We start from the raw sequence: 15937 nt of genomic DNA on the forward strand, positions 1-15937 counted from the left end.
TTCATAAATGAGAGCTTCGTATGGCTCATGAGGCAATTCGAGTAAATGTTGCACCCACTGTGGTTAACTCAGGACATATAAAACCATGGAATAGAGGGGCTGAGGGTATGGTTATACCAACAGACTGCTGAGAATAAAGAAAATCTGCCATGATTGGGTGTCACCCTAGATACTTGTCTCACTCTGGCACACTGACCATTTATTCTCACATTTCAAACTTTTTTTTCTTTCATATTGCTTGTTGCCTTTTCTCCTATCAAACCTTGGAGTGTGCTGTTTTCTCTTGGTCCTGTTAGGTGATTCACTGTCCTGTCTAAATCTTGTGATGAGTAACTATGACTTAGCCTGCCATTCTCTGGGGAAAGAGCTGCATTGTACATAAGTCTTTTTGGAAGCTCAGGGTTTTAATCAAAAGAAGACTAATGGCAGTAGTTTCAGACAGGTGTGAAGGACAGACAGAAGATATGGTACCTGATGGCAAGGTTCATTAAAAGTAAAAATCTTCCACATGGTAAAGTAGATGGACTCTTCCTCCAACATTTTTTGGAACTTGACCAGAGTTGAGAAAGAAAGTTTTTCCTTTAAGTTAACCTCATTCTTACATTTCATGAATTGAATTGGATTTGAACCCAGACCTTTACCTGTTAAAGTATTCTTTGGAAATTAAATTACTTTTAGCAAAAATTATAGCACATTCAGCTTATTGGCCTTAAATATGAATATTACTTTTTTAATCCTTTTCTCTAAAATCTCTAAGAGGGCAGGTGGTTAACCTAGTGTTTAAACTGCTAGTTAAGATGCCTGAATCCCACAGTGACGTACTTGTGTTCCAAATGTAGTTCTGGCTCCTCACTCCAGCTCCATGCTAACACAGACCCTGGGAGACAACAGAGACAAATAAAATAATTGAATTGCTGCCACTCATGTAGGAAATCTGGATGCATTCCTGGTTCCTGTTGTCAACGTGTCCCAGCCCAGGCCATTGAAGATATTTGGGCAGTAAATCAGCATGTGTGCTTGTGTGTGTGTGTGTGCACGTGTATGTCTATGCCCCTCTCTATCTCTCAAATAAAATCTCTATGATGTACTTGAAAATGTTCAGAAGCAACATTTCATGTTCTACTTAGAGGCTGTCACTGGGGTTTAGATATGTGAATGCATGTCAGAAATTAGCCAGCTGGGAACCAGATGTACACTGGTCCTAGTCCATCACACTGGTCCTAGTCCATCACAGTTGATGAAAGTTTATATTAAAAATGTATACTTTAATTTCTGCATTTTTGCCATATTTGCCAACATAGAGAATCAAACTCTAATTTTTGGCATGTGCATCCATGGCTGAAATCTACTAACAGTTTTGTAAAGACTTTCAAACTAATGCACATTGTCTTTTTTCAGAGATCCCTTAAGTGAGAAAATGGAAAAATAAAAACTTTAGAGTTACACTGAGATATGATTTCCTTCTTTCACATCACTGCATATTTAACAGACAACAAAATCTGCACTGCCAAGATGAGGACAGTGCTATATTGAGAAGTTACCAATGATTTAGGAAAATATTTTCCAGACTCATGGGAGGGACACATACAGCAAGACTAATTGATAAAACATAACTTAGACATGAAGTCACCATGGAATATTTGCTGTGCATCCATTGCCAAGGGAAAGCCTTTAGGATTTTGGATCAGAGAAACTATTTAACTCTTCTGATTAACCAGTAGGCATAATAGCTCTGGGGCTATCCTTGTTTGTATAAGATAATAATAAAGAATTAATTGGATTTTGTTAAATATGTAAGAAATATCCATTAAAGTTAGCATTTTAGGACCAAAATTCACAGAAGTGATCAGATAATTATATTTGTTAGAGATGGTTGAAGAGGCAAGTTTAGGTAAGGTAAATGTCAATTTCCAGAAAAATACTTTCTTCCACTAAGTGCTAATTGAAATCCTTTTTGTGCCTATTAAAAGGTGATAAGTATTTATGATTAATTCCTTTGGTTTTTTAGACAGAGTAACAATATTTGTTCCTGAGGTGTAGGCTGTTATATGTGTTGGAATAAAAATTTTTTTTCAGAGTAGTCTTGGAATATGATTTCTGACATCAAGACATTAAATTTAGCTCCCATATCTTAATTGTTCTAAGATATAATTGTAAAAATGTCAAATTACAATTTGTAAACATCCCCCCAGACCAATACCACCACAACTTTGCAGTGTCTGGGACAAGGAGCAAAAATTCAATCAAATTCACCTGTTCCAGGTGATTTTAGCCATGTCCTGGGAAATCTCCAGACATTCAGTCCTGGAAACACTGGTCAAATTCCAGAGCCAACCTATATATATCAATTTGCTCCAAAAATGATCAGATTATTTGGAATTTCTAGCTCAGGGTGAGCCCGTGAGCCCCACTCATCTGAGAAATCCAGCCATCCCATTCATTATTATTATTTAGAACAAGCCTGTATTCCCCCTGGATTAATCTGGGATAGAACCTAAGGAGTTGTCTTGGGATTTAACTATCCAAATTAATAAGGTAGAAAGCCAGCTCTTTAAAATTCTCAATGTCAATTCATATTGTGGTCACTGTGTATGGCAGCTGCCTCCTAGTTCATATCTGTTTGAAATCTCCAGCATTTAAAGCATAAATAAAGCCACTGAAATCATTGACCCATCTTCAATGGAAAAAACGCCTAATTATCTTCCATGCACACCTAAAACTATTATGAGCATGTACCCTAAGCTTATGTATCACCCACATTTGTTCTTCCACGTTTGTTCCTCTATGTACTAGGTGGCTAGCTCATATGAGTCAAATCAGCTTCCTTCCAATGGAATGGCTTCCAATTGAGTTTGACCACAATGGGAAAAAGATCTTAAAGCAGGAGAAAGGAGAGTTGAGGTGGCCTCCTCCTCATTTCAACACCACTATTCCTTTCTTCACAGATCCCAGGACTATTAGGCTCTCTTGATATTATTTGTTTCCTTTGGCCCTCAATCCTAGGGATATTAATGGCCTCCTCTGTTGCTACTATTTGAACTCTTCATCATAATTTGTTTATTCATTTAGTCATACACTTGCCTCTTAAGTAATATTTAAGTGTAAGTGTAACTCTGTTTAGGTGAGGCATCCTATCAAAATTATTTTTCCTGGCAGGGATCTGTTAAACTCAGTAGAATCTTTCATTTCATGCACTGGTCATTGAATCAAATGCCTTTAAAGATTATCAGGCAATACAGTTGAGTGCAATAGCCAAGGACAGTATAATAGAAAATGGTGGGACTTATGAAAATGGGAGTGTATATGCCTTCCAATTGCACTCATATGTGGGAGAAAAAACACAAGAAAGAAAAAACTACACATGGGGGAACTGAAGTATCAGGTCTTTTATAATGTGGCCATCAGCACTATTTAAATCACTCCCATGCTGGCCTGTGCTCACAAGGCTAATCCTCTGCCTGCAGCGCCAGCACCCCCAGTTCTAGTCCCGGTTGGGGAGCCCGATTCTGTCCTGTTTGCTCCTCTTCCAGTCCACTCTGCTGTGGCCCAGGAGTGCAGTGGAGAATGGCCCAGGTCCTTGGGCCCTGCACCCACATGGGAGACCAGGAGGGGGCACCTGGCTCCTGGCTTCAGATTGGCGCTGCTCCGACCGTGGCAGCCATTTGGGGGGTGAACCAACAGAGGGAAGACCTTTCTCTCTGTCTCTCTCTCTCACTGTCTGCTCTGCCTGTCAAAACAAAATCACTCCCATGCACCCCTCCCTCCTAAACATAAAGCTTATTTTGGGTTTCCAAGAAAGAAAGATAATTGCTGATAGATTGTAGCCATATTTGCAAAACTACAAATAATGTTAATTACCCAGATGTGGCTTGTATTAAAGCTACCTGAAGTGGTAGATGCCCACAAAGTATATTAAAGTTCACTCTTCATATTTAGGAATGTAGTTGGGACAGCAACATTATGACTGATCATCTTTGGATGAATGCAGTTTGCTGCATGTTGGCTGGATTCAGGATGAAAACATAGCTGCCATCCATCACAAGAACTCCTACATCCATTATAAGAGCCACTAGGCTTCATGGGACCAAGAAGGTCTTAAGTGTCTTCTCAAGCACTATAACTCATCCATCAATATTTCTTTCCTTAATGAATGATTTCCACCATCACCTAAACACACTTTAATATTTCCTATCCTTAAAATAAAATCTTTCTTGACCTAAAATTCACTCCAATTACTGTCTCTATTCTCTGCTCCCTGTCACCACACCTCTCCTCCTCTTCTCTTAGAATCAATTCTTATCAAAGCTTTATCCTCATAACTATGCTGAAATCACTGTTGTGAAGTTTACTAATGACAGCAGCCCGATGGTCATTTTCTGGTTCTAATTTTATTCAGCCTAGAAGTAGCCATTGATCTCTTGATACAGTTCACATGTAGGCCCTTTTTGTGACTTTCTTTAGTTGATTTCTCTACTTCTTTCTACTCTGCTGTGTGCACCCCTGAGTTTCTTTTGCATGGTCTTCTGCAGTTTCCTGATGCCCATATGTTGGAATCTCCCGAAAACCTCTTCCTTATTCACTCATTCTCTATAAAATTTCATCCAATCATGTGACTTATATATCATCAACATTTTCCCAATCATGTATTTTTAACTCCAAAATCTTCCCATAACAAAATAATATCTTTCTCCACTTAGAAAACCAACAGAGATATCTAACTTAACATGAAAAAGCAGTTATTGATTATCTATCCCAAAAATTCCATTCTATCTCAGCATTCCACCACTCAACAGATGACAAATCCATGCACTCAGTGGTTCAAGCATCAAACCTTAAAGAAGTCATTCTGTCTCTCACACTCACAAATAATTATTTTGCTATTTGCTATGTCACAAGTACCTACGATATAGCCTGATATGTTGTATAATCATAATAGCTGTTTTCGTTTCTTAATATAATTAAGAAAAAAGAGGTATATTTACTGGAAGAATACTGTAAACTCAATATCAGCTTAGAAATCTACCCAAAAGGCAAGCCATCATCTCTGTTTAAACTGTGCTTCTCTACTGCACAGTTCTACATTATTCTGCCATTGAAGTCCAGCTTCTCTGCTTCTTCTTTACTCAAGGAAGTAGACAAAATTGCCCTCCAAATCTGGAATAAGAATTGAGTACATAAAATCTCATTGCCATTTCAAATTGGTATCATTTCTTATTCAGTCAGTTGAACCAAAAGAATAGCATCCCATGATACTGCATGAGTTGGACTTCAGAGCTGTAAGAAGAAAAGTCAACTTTATTCTAATTGCCTTTGTTACCTTAAATTGACTCTCTTAGTCATTCTTTCCTACTTTCCCTGTAAGAAAACAAGCAGATTTCATGGCTTCTTTGATGACTTTTGGATATTAAAAAATCATTTAAAAGTTCATTACACATTAAAAAGTTCACTACAACCTAAAACCAAAACTGAAGTCTCATTTCTAATTGAAAATGTTTCTCTTACCTCTTACTCTCTTGTCCCCTGGCTTATATTCCTTAGTTTTCTGTAGTCAGCTCCAAAGATGAAAAAGAATTAGTGGAGAAGTGCAGGATCTTCTTAAGATTGAAATCTGGCTTTGGAGGTGGCAGATGCTTGTTTTTTATGGGATGTTTTTTGGTTCTTTGATGGTCTGACCTCTTGAGGAACCCCACTCCTAGCACAAGCACAAATTCCCTGTGGGCCACAGCTTCCAGTGGTGAAACCATCCAGGGAGGACTTTTGCATTAGGCTCTGCAGAGAAACTAAACTAATAGGAGACTGTGTTGGCCGGCGCTGTGGCTCAATAGGCTAATCCTCCACCTGCGGCGCTGGCACCCCAGGTTCTAGTCCTGGTCGGGGCGCTGGATTCTGTCCCGGTTGCCCCTCTTCCAGGCCACCTCTCTGCTGTGGCCCAGGAGTGCAGTGGATGATGGCCCAAGTCCTTGGGTCCTGCACCCACATGGGAGACCAGGAGGAAGCACCTGGCTTCTGGCTTCAGATCAGCGCGGCCATTGCGGGGTGAACCAATGGTAAAGAAGACCTTTCTCTCTGTCTGTCTGTCTCTCTCACTGTCCACTCTGCCTGTCAAAAAAAAAAAAATAGGAGACTGTGTGTGTGTGTATGTGATAGATAGGTTGATAGATAGATGGATGGATAGATAGATAGATAGATAGATAGATAGAATAATCGTTCCACATGACCATGGAGACCATAATCCAAGATCTACAGCCAGCAAACTTGAGGACCAGTAGTGTTTATAGTATATAAACCCATCTAAACCCAAAGGCCTGAGAACCTAGAAAGACAAAGATGTAAGATCCAGTCTAAAGCTGGCAAGTTCAAGACCCCGGAAAAGCTGATTTTTCACTTTAAATCCAAAGGTAAGAAAAAAGACTAATGTCAAACTTTGCCTTTTTTTTCTATTTAGGCCTTTAATTGGTTTGATAAGTCCACTCACATTAGGAGGACCAATCTGCTTTATTCAATCTACAAATTCAAATTACACTTTCATAAAAAAAAAAAAAACTTTTACAGAAACACCTGAACAATGTTTGACAAAATGTCTGGGCATGCTCTGGCTCAGTCAAGGCAACACAGAAAATGAACTATAACAGCAGCTTAGTAGTTGGAGACTATTTCATAATGAATGTAGTTTTTCCTTATTATTTCATGTGTTTTGAGAGAAACACATGAAAGCTTATGTGCTTGCCTTGACTTGTCTAGTTTGCCACTAATGACTTTCCACTAGTTCTGTTTGGGGAATGGTCTTGAGAACCTCTCATATGCAGACATTCCCAGCTGAGGTCAGAAAGCTGCCCTTGCATGTACCCTTGAGGAGTCACCATCTTTTCCAAGTGGTTCTATTAATGAACTTTCATTTGAGAAGGAAAGAAGGCTTCAATAAAACTCTTCTCAAAAAAAATGTCTACCATCAACATTCATCCAAATTAATCTTTCACTGCTTTTTATTTCCTGCTGATGAATGATAAGAATTTCAGAACCAATCTTAGGATACTCCCTTGACAAGTGCTGAATGAATGACCCGCATCCCATTTTAGGATGTGTGGATTGCCTTGATGCCATTGTTTTCAGTTTTGGATCCTCAGCTGAAACTCTTAAATCATGTTACAGGCATGACTTTCCCTTTGAGCTACATGTGCTTTATTAGAAAAAGAGAATTGCAGGTTGGAAATTTTCCCTAAAATATTCCTTCCACAACTTCTTGTTTATATCATGGGATTCTTGTGAGTACCCAAATGAGACAAAGATTATAAAACAGAATATGCATTTTAATTTTTTCAAAACCAGCTTCCAAGTTCTAAAGGTGAAACTAAGACTAATATTTTTCCTTCCTATGAGCTCTTTACAGAGAATTCACAGCAGACTAAAGAATAAAAGAGAGTAATCTCTAAGGCCACTTATACCACTCCAGAATTCAGACAGAGGTAGGATTAGAGTTCTCACAACTCCTGACAAGAAATTTTCAGTAACATGGGGAGTTTTGGGGGCTGCTCAGCAACTTGTAAATTCATTAGAGGCAAGAGTAATGCCATAGGCTGCAACATAAATCCTATGACCCCAGATTACTGACTTAAGAAGGAGCCAATTTCTTTCCTTCATGGGTAGGAGTTAAATGTAACCTTTGCTCTTATCAAGGGCAATAACTCACATTGAACTAAGAAACTAAACAACCCCTTCATTTTATACTTCCATAACCAACTATATCCTTACAATTCAATCATAGTATTTTATCTATATTCCAGTTACTGTACTACATCCAAATTTTATCATATTCCTGATGAGTTTATAGGCTTCATGAAAGTTCAGAAACAACCTGGTGACTAAAGCAGTAGTTTCATTCTTGAGAACATAAACTTGCAAAAGGGAGATTATCTAGGGAATCCAGCAAATCAACATGTAGGTAGTTAATATTACTGTGGTGCAACTTTGTAACAGTGTCGTATTATCTATAACTAATTCAGTACTTCCTCAGTCCCTAACTTCAGCATTCTAGGTGTTATTTCTCTAGTGTTAGTAATGGTAACTAATGTGAATACTGCTTCATCTTACACATTCTTTTCCCATCTCTAAAGTGACCCTACCTTATTCAATCAGAAAACATTACTTGCATACCAAAAATGGAAGGGCAACTTGGTAGGTGATAGGAATACAAAAGGGACTAAGGCATGATCCCTGATCTCATGGTACCCATGACTACTTTGAGCTAATCCTGCGCTATGAGGTGATATGCAGATACACCCATGAAGCATGAAATTTAAAGAATAATGAGGATGCTGATAGTAAGAGTTGGGAGCCTTCTTACTTGACACTTTTAGAAGTTCAGAATTTCTCCAGACAGAGGTGAAAGAAGAGCTCCAAGGAAGAGGTAGTATCTGTACTCATTGGTCAAATTCCTTAGAAATCCAACATTGAAATCACTGATGCCTTAAAGTAGGATTTCAATTGCCTCTGTGACAAGGATTCATTTTACTAATAAAAACCTAATTTTTATCGAATTCAAGGAATTTGCCATCTTAGATTATTATTGTCCTTTTACAATGAAGTGAATAATTTTTCTCTGTATTTATTGCTATAAGTCTTATTGTATTTCATCCTGAGTTTTTATTTTCTTTTACATGGCTAAACAATATGAAATAGGTATATACTATATTTTCATGCCTCCTTGCAGGTTAGTCATTCTTCTTGAAATACTCTTCTTTCTCCCATTGCATATCCCTGGTTCTTTGCACATGTTTGTTTATTTTAGTTCAATAGATTCATATGCCATTTATTCCAAGAAAACTTTTTTGGCTACTTTTTATATGAATTATGTATCCCTTTTGGACACTTTTAGCCATCTTGGCCATATACCTTCCATAATGCTTACCACTTTACATTATTCCTAGTGGATTCTCTGATTTCCTATGTTTGCTGTGCTCAGATAGAATCATCTTCATCATCTTTCAATTCCCAGTGACTAACACAACGTCCAGCACAAGAAGGCATTCATGTTTGTTGAATGACTGCATGGATAAATGAGTGATGTGGGAAAACTGAAATTAGAGTCCAGCACTTCTCATAAGTCTAATGTCATTTTTTATATTTTATGTTAAATTATTTCAAAAAATACAAGTTTTCTTAAATTCCAGCATAGTAAAAATATGTCTTCATTATGGAAAAGAAAGTCCAGGAAAATGCTGCACTTTTTTAGTTCCTAGGGATATATAAGCATGCTTATACTCTTTAAATATTCTTTATGTTAGTTGAAGATAAAAGCACATTCCAAAAGTGTCTCAACAGGTTTCAGTAAGGGCTAAATCTAAGAGACTGAAATACGAAAGAATTAAATTTAAACGTTCCTGTATTTAGAGGGGTATAATGTAGCAAAAGCATAGCTAGAAACACTTATAGAAACTCAGAATTTTTCCAGATATGAAAGGAGAACCAAGGAAGAGATAGTATCTGTACTCAGTGGTCAAATTCCTTAGAAATCCAACATTGAAATCATGGACGCCATAAAGTAGGATTTCAATTGCCTCTGTGACAAGCACTCATTTTACTGGTATATGGGTTCTATCACAGCTACAGAGGACTTGAAAATAATTTAGAGGCAACTGTAGTTATATATATATATAAATACACACAGATATAGATAGATACATAGAAAAAAAAATATATATATATTCCAGGAATACTTAATGTCATCTTCAGTTGTGTTAATGAAGTGGTTGTTTCTGGAAATGAGGTTGATAAAAATCCCATTCTACAATTCTCTGTTCAGACTACACACTCCTGTGTTGGTCTTCAGAATAGAATGTGATTACCAATGAAAAGATGTGAAAACATTGAAAGTAAATTTACACATGGATATTTTTAGCAGAATCCATTTCCAGATTATTATTATCTATACTTATCCCTTTCTAAACTTTATCTGCTCGAGTAGTCAACCATGGCCAAGATTCTCAATTAACTACCACACACTTCCATATTTTTCTATGTTGTAAAAGAAAGACGTAGCTTTCATTCATCCATTGTTTAGCAATGATTTATTGCCTAAAGGTTTAAAAAACTCAGAGAAATAAAAAAGAAGTTAAAAGAAAAAATAGACAATTCATCCAAGTAATAGTAATTTATCAGATACTCTCTCCATTTAACTTGATTAAAGCAACTTAAAATAAATTTTACCTTTGTTTAATAATTTTTCAACTTTTATTTAATAAATATAAATTTTCAGAGTACAACTTTTGAATTATAGTGACTTTTCCCTCCATAGCCTCCCTCCAACCTGCATCCATCCCATCTCCCACTCTCTCTCCCATCCCATTCATCATCAAGATTCATTTTCAATTATCTTTATATACAGAAGATCAACTTAGTATATACTAAGCAAAGATTTCAACAGTTTGCACCCACACAGAAACACAAAGTATAGAGTACTGTTTGAGTAGTAGTTTTGCTGTTAATCTCATTGTACATCACATTAAGGACAGAGGTCCTACATGGGGAGTAGGTGCACAGTGACTCCCGTTGTAGACTTAACAATTGACACTCTTGTTTATGACGTCAGTAATCACCCGATGCTCTTGTCATGAGCTGCCAAGGCTATGGAAGCCTTTTGAGTTCGCCAACTCTGATCTTATTTAGACAAGGTCATAGTCAAAGTGGAAGTTCTCTCCTCCCTTCAGAGAAAGGTACCTCCTTCTTTGATGACCCGTTTTTCCGTTGGGATCTCACTCACAGAGATCTTCCATTTAGGTTGGTTTTTTTGTTTTGTTTTGTTTTTTGTTTGTTTTGTTTTTTTTTTTTGTTTTTTTGTTTTTTTGTTTTTTTTGCCACAGTGTCTTGGCTTTCCATGCCTGAAATACTCTCATGGGCTCTTCAGCCAGATCTGAATGACATAAGGGCTGATTCTGAGGCCAGAGTGCTGTTTAAGGCATTTGCCATTCTATGAGTCTGCTGTGTATCCTGCTTCCCTTGTAGGATCATTCTCTCATTTTTAATTCTATCAATTATTATTTGCAGACACTGGTCTTATTTATGTGATCCCTTTGACACTTAATCCCATTTTTTTGATCAATTGTGAACTTAAACTGATCACTTTAACAAGTAAGATGGCATGGGGACATGCCACCTTGATGGGATTCAATTGAAATCCCTGGCATGTTTCTAGCTCTACCATTAGGGGTAAGTCCGAGTGAGCATGTGCCAAGCTGTACATCTTTTTTTTTCTCCCCAAAGAAACCTTTTATTTAATGAGTAGAAATTTCATAAGTACAAATTTAGGAATATAGTGATGCTTCCCACCATACCTGCCCTCCTTTGCCCACCCCCCACACCTCCTCCCTCTCCCATTCCCAGTCCCAATCTCCAGTAAGATTCATGTTAGATTACAAGCTGTGCATCTACTCCCTCTCTTATTCCCACTCATATTTAACAGGGATCACTTTTCAGTTAATTTTAAATGCCTAAGAATAATTGTGTGTTAATTAAAGAATCAACCAATGGTATTATTTATTAGAATTTGTAATATGTTTGTGCTTTGATCAACTGTACATTATCAATAATATTTAATATATATTTATAAAAGTAACACATAGATCTTTTGAAAGTGAAATGAAAATTAAAATTATTTCATTAGTATATAGAGGTATTAGTGTCACTAATATATAACATTCAGTATAAAAGTATAGTACATTGAAATAAACTTTAATAGAGAAAATAGGATAAAAATATGATTTCAAAGAGAAATTAAAGTGAATCCAAATCATCAAAAAATAAATATATGTGTGTATTTTAAAAATAGATCATGATAGTTATTAAGTCAGCTTAATGCTTACATAATTTGAATATATTAAAAAGAATAGTGTAACCATTTTATTTTGAAGTCAGTATTTCCAATATACTGAAAATTATTTCCACTGTGACTATAAATACTCTGAAAGAAAAAGTTTTCAATGTCTACCTAAAAATGTTCAAAGGTGTACAGTGTTTGTCAATGTTCTTTTATGGAGTATGAGCAAAACATCTTACTCCTTGGTGAATCGTGTTTAATTCTGAGCATAACACATTAAAAGGGCTATAGAGAAACCAAAAGATATTCAAGGAAGAATAACAAGATAACAAAAGAACTTGGAATCATCTCATAAAAAAATATAAAAAAAAATTTTAAGAAAAAACTCATGAGCATTTATGTAGAGGAAGAAAAGGATCCACAGGCACAGCACAGTGATCTTCAGTTACCAAGGAAATGTGTTTGCAGTCTTCAGGGCAGGTCAAGAACTCATGAGTTTAAAATATGAGTGTTTTGGTTTGGTTTCTATTTTAATTTCCTTAAGGACAGATGTCACTTTGGTCCCTACTACATATACGGTGCTCTGATGCAATGCTTGGCAGGTGCACAATAAATATCTGTAAACTGAGTAAGTAAATTTAGTTTGAGAAACAATTTCCCAGTGTGAACACTGTCTTGAAATTATACAGGAGCTCCCTTCAGAAGACTTGTTCAATTTTAACTTTCAAGGAGATTAACACAATAGAGTACCATTGGATAAGATAGGTGTTTAGATCACCTTCAAATATCTGCTTCCAAATTCAGGATTTCTCCTACATGAGAAAGAACTGCACATTAGAAATTTAAATTATTACTAGCAAAATTATATTCTGTATTTGTACAGTTATGAAATAGAGATTGCTTTTGCATCTGACATTAAAAATGAATATTTTGTGCAAATAAAAGTCATTTTAATAATGTCAGGGAATGTTGAATTTGAGATGGACATCACTAATTTAATTGGGACAATTTCAACAACCAGAATCAATTATAACCTTAACAAGAGTCAGGTGGCTGTGTCAATTTCTTTGTAATCGTGTCTGTGACTCACTAATTCAATAATTATGGCCAATATATTGAATTTTCCATCAGGACTATCTTAACTGGATCCAATTAAAGAAAGCATCTGGATGCCTTTTGAAATAAGCAGCAGAAATTTAATTGAAAGAAATTGTTGATGCCATTTATTTCCAGAGGACTTAGACATGCTTCCAAATGTCTTTAGTAAGAAATTATTATCTTCTACACTAGTAACAATAAAGTGAGACAAATATGTAGGTGATATGTTTCAAGGTAAAAATGAGTCCACACAATCCTCATGCCTTGAAACTTTGGTTATCTCTCCCCACCCCTATCCTTCCACTCTGACTTCCTCCCCATCTATTCTTAACCTTGGCTTATGGAGTTCCTGGATCTCTGTAATAGAAAGTGGAGACCTGACTGCTGGTAATGCTTATTCTTGGGATACCACGGACAGCTCCTCCTTCTCTGTCCCAGTCAAGGACCCTATGATATAAATCATTTTGTTATTCCCTTTTCTGGAAAACAGAAAATTTAGGTCATAAAACAGTTATGTAGAAAAGTGATTCACAGGAGTCCTGTGTCTTTAGTGAAGTCTTCAACAGGAGATCACAGCAATCCTATAATGAGCATTCAGAAAACTTAGTCTGAGTCTTAGTCTTATTGTTAACTATATTTCTCTGTTTTTTTCTAGCTCTTAGTTTTACACATTTTCAATAATTTGAGACAGTAAGCATTGTATCCTATCCACACTGGAATATTAACTCTCTGGTATCTATCATAATATAAATAGTATAATACAGCTTTGGATAAGGAACAGCCACCTTATTTTATTTTCTTGTTGTCTCTTCCTTTTCACTCTTCTCGGCTAAACTTTGCACTTAGAATGATTTATTCATTATTCATGATTTTTCCCACAGGGAGTACTAGAAGTCTATGAACTAATCAATTGTTCCATCTCTATGATAGAGCAAAAACAGTTGAGTTATTTTGTCGTATCCTTTCAACCCAAGATAATCTGCCAAAATCATCATCTGTTCTGGCTATCTGTTTTCAACCTGTCTTGTAGCTTCTCTTGGCACACAGCACTCCTTTTTGAACCTTTATGCCAGAGAATCACAAAAAGAGGACAGGGAACAAACACCCTAAGGTCTCTGTGGCCTTATATCTCAATTAGTGAGAGCACAGGGATTGTTATTCTCCTTGCTAAAGATTGTCTGGTCTATTTGTTGTTCTCTACTAATTTCATGAGCTTATCTGGACTAAGTTCAAGTTCTTGGAATGAGTGGTCACTTTTTGGCATCAGTATTGCCCTTATACTCACCTCTCTTTTTTTCCTGTTTCATCTCCTAAAATCCTTTCCTTGAGAATGAGTGTGTTGAAAGTGAAAGAACACAGATGGTGGAATCATAAAACTGTTACTGAATTCTGTGTTCATTGATCGCTTGATAAGTGACCTTGGACAAGATATTTACCCTTTGTGAATCTGCTTTCTTATATAATGGTGACATAACAGCTACATGAAAAAAACCACATGAGCAAAGATGTCTTCAGAAACTAGAAAATGAACAATAAATGACAATGTCTTTGTACCATGCATGATCTGAGAGCGCCCTTGTCAAGTGCAGTATTATCACAAACACATTGTATAGCAGAGATAATCATTTCTATTATAGAGGATATATAATTATAACACTCCCAAACATTCTCTTTGTATGCAGCATCTCATGGGTAAAATATAAAACAACTGTACATAACAAACAAAAAAAGAGAAAAAATCTGGAACAGTATTTTGTACTTTATTTCAAAGTTTCCATCAATTATGTTCCTAAAAAGAGTGTTTTGTTAGCCCTTAAAAAGCACATCACTATACAGGATGTTTTGGACATATTATTACACAACTGTTCTAAGTTAGATGTTAGTATTATCCTCTGGACAACAAAACTAGATGTGTATAATCAGAATGCAATATTGTTAGTTAATTGACTTTTTTCCCTTTGTGCAATAATAAGCATCAATAGTACTCAATGACCGTTTCCACTATGGTATATATTTATTAATATTATATTTTAATATCAGTGTTTTAAAACTTCTGAATGTGAAATATTTGCCATATACTCTTGCAAACTGTGGAATCCTAAAAACTTTAAAAACAGAGAAGAGAAACTTGATCACCATATCATGACTCTTGAATTTTCTCCAAGATAAATATTTCAAAAGCACACAACTCAGCCCTTTCAAGTATAAGCAAAATATGGGAAAATATTCTTTTTCTCTATTTTACTTTAGTTACAAATACTCAGGGAAATAGCAAATAATCTTTGCCTGGAAGTACTTAAAAATTTTATCTAAAAAATAAAAAAAGTCAATGGAAATGAGTCAGATTAAGAAAAAGTGGAATAATTGGACATATATTCTCATGTGGAAAACAAGTAGAGGAGATTGGTGCCAAGAATGCTATTGGGGCCAGCGCTGCAGCTCACTTGGCTGGTCCTCCGCCTGCAGTGCTGGCACCCCAGGTTCTAGTCCCAGTTGCTCCTCTTCCAGTTCAGCTCTCTGCTGTGGCCCGAGAGGGCAGTGGAGGATGGCCCAATTGCTTGGATCCCTGCACCCACATGGGAGACCGGGAGGAAGCACCTGGCTCCTGGCTTTGGATCAGTGCAGCACCGGCCGTGGTGGCCATTAGGGGAGTGAACCAACGGAAGGAAGACCTTTCCCTCTGTCTCTCTCTCACTGTCTATGACTCTCTCTGTGTCTCTCTTTCTCACTAACTCTCCTGTCAAAAAAAAAAAAAATAGAATGCTATTGGATTATGTCTTTATTTTGTATGTCTATGATTGAACATCTTAAACAGGATAAATTACAAAGATCAGAGATGCATTTCTTTTAGTTCTGAGACAGATGTCTAAGCTTGAAGGAATGGCATCTGGCAAGGGTCTTCTTGTGTAATCCCATGGCAGAAGACGGAAAAGCAAGAGAGCATTAAGGAAGGAGCCAAAAATCCTTTCCTCAATAACACACCCCTGAGATAAGTAAGCTACTCTTGAATAATATACTCATGAGGGAAAA

The sequence above is a fragment of the Oryctolagus cuniculus genome, chromosome 3 (assembly GCF_964237555.1).
Source record: "Oryctolagus cuniculus chromosome 3, mOryCun1.1, whole genome shotgun sequence".
Lineage (NCBI taxonomy): Eukaryota > Metazoa > Chordata > Mammalia > Lagomorpha > Leporidae > Oryctolagus > Oryctolagus cuniculus.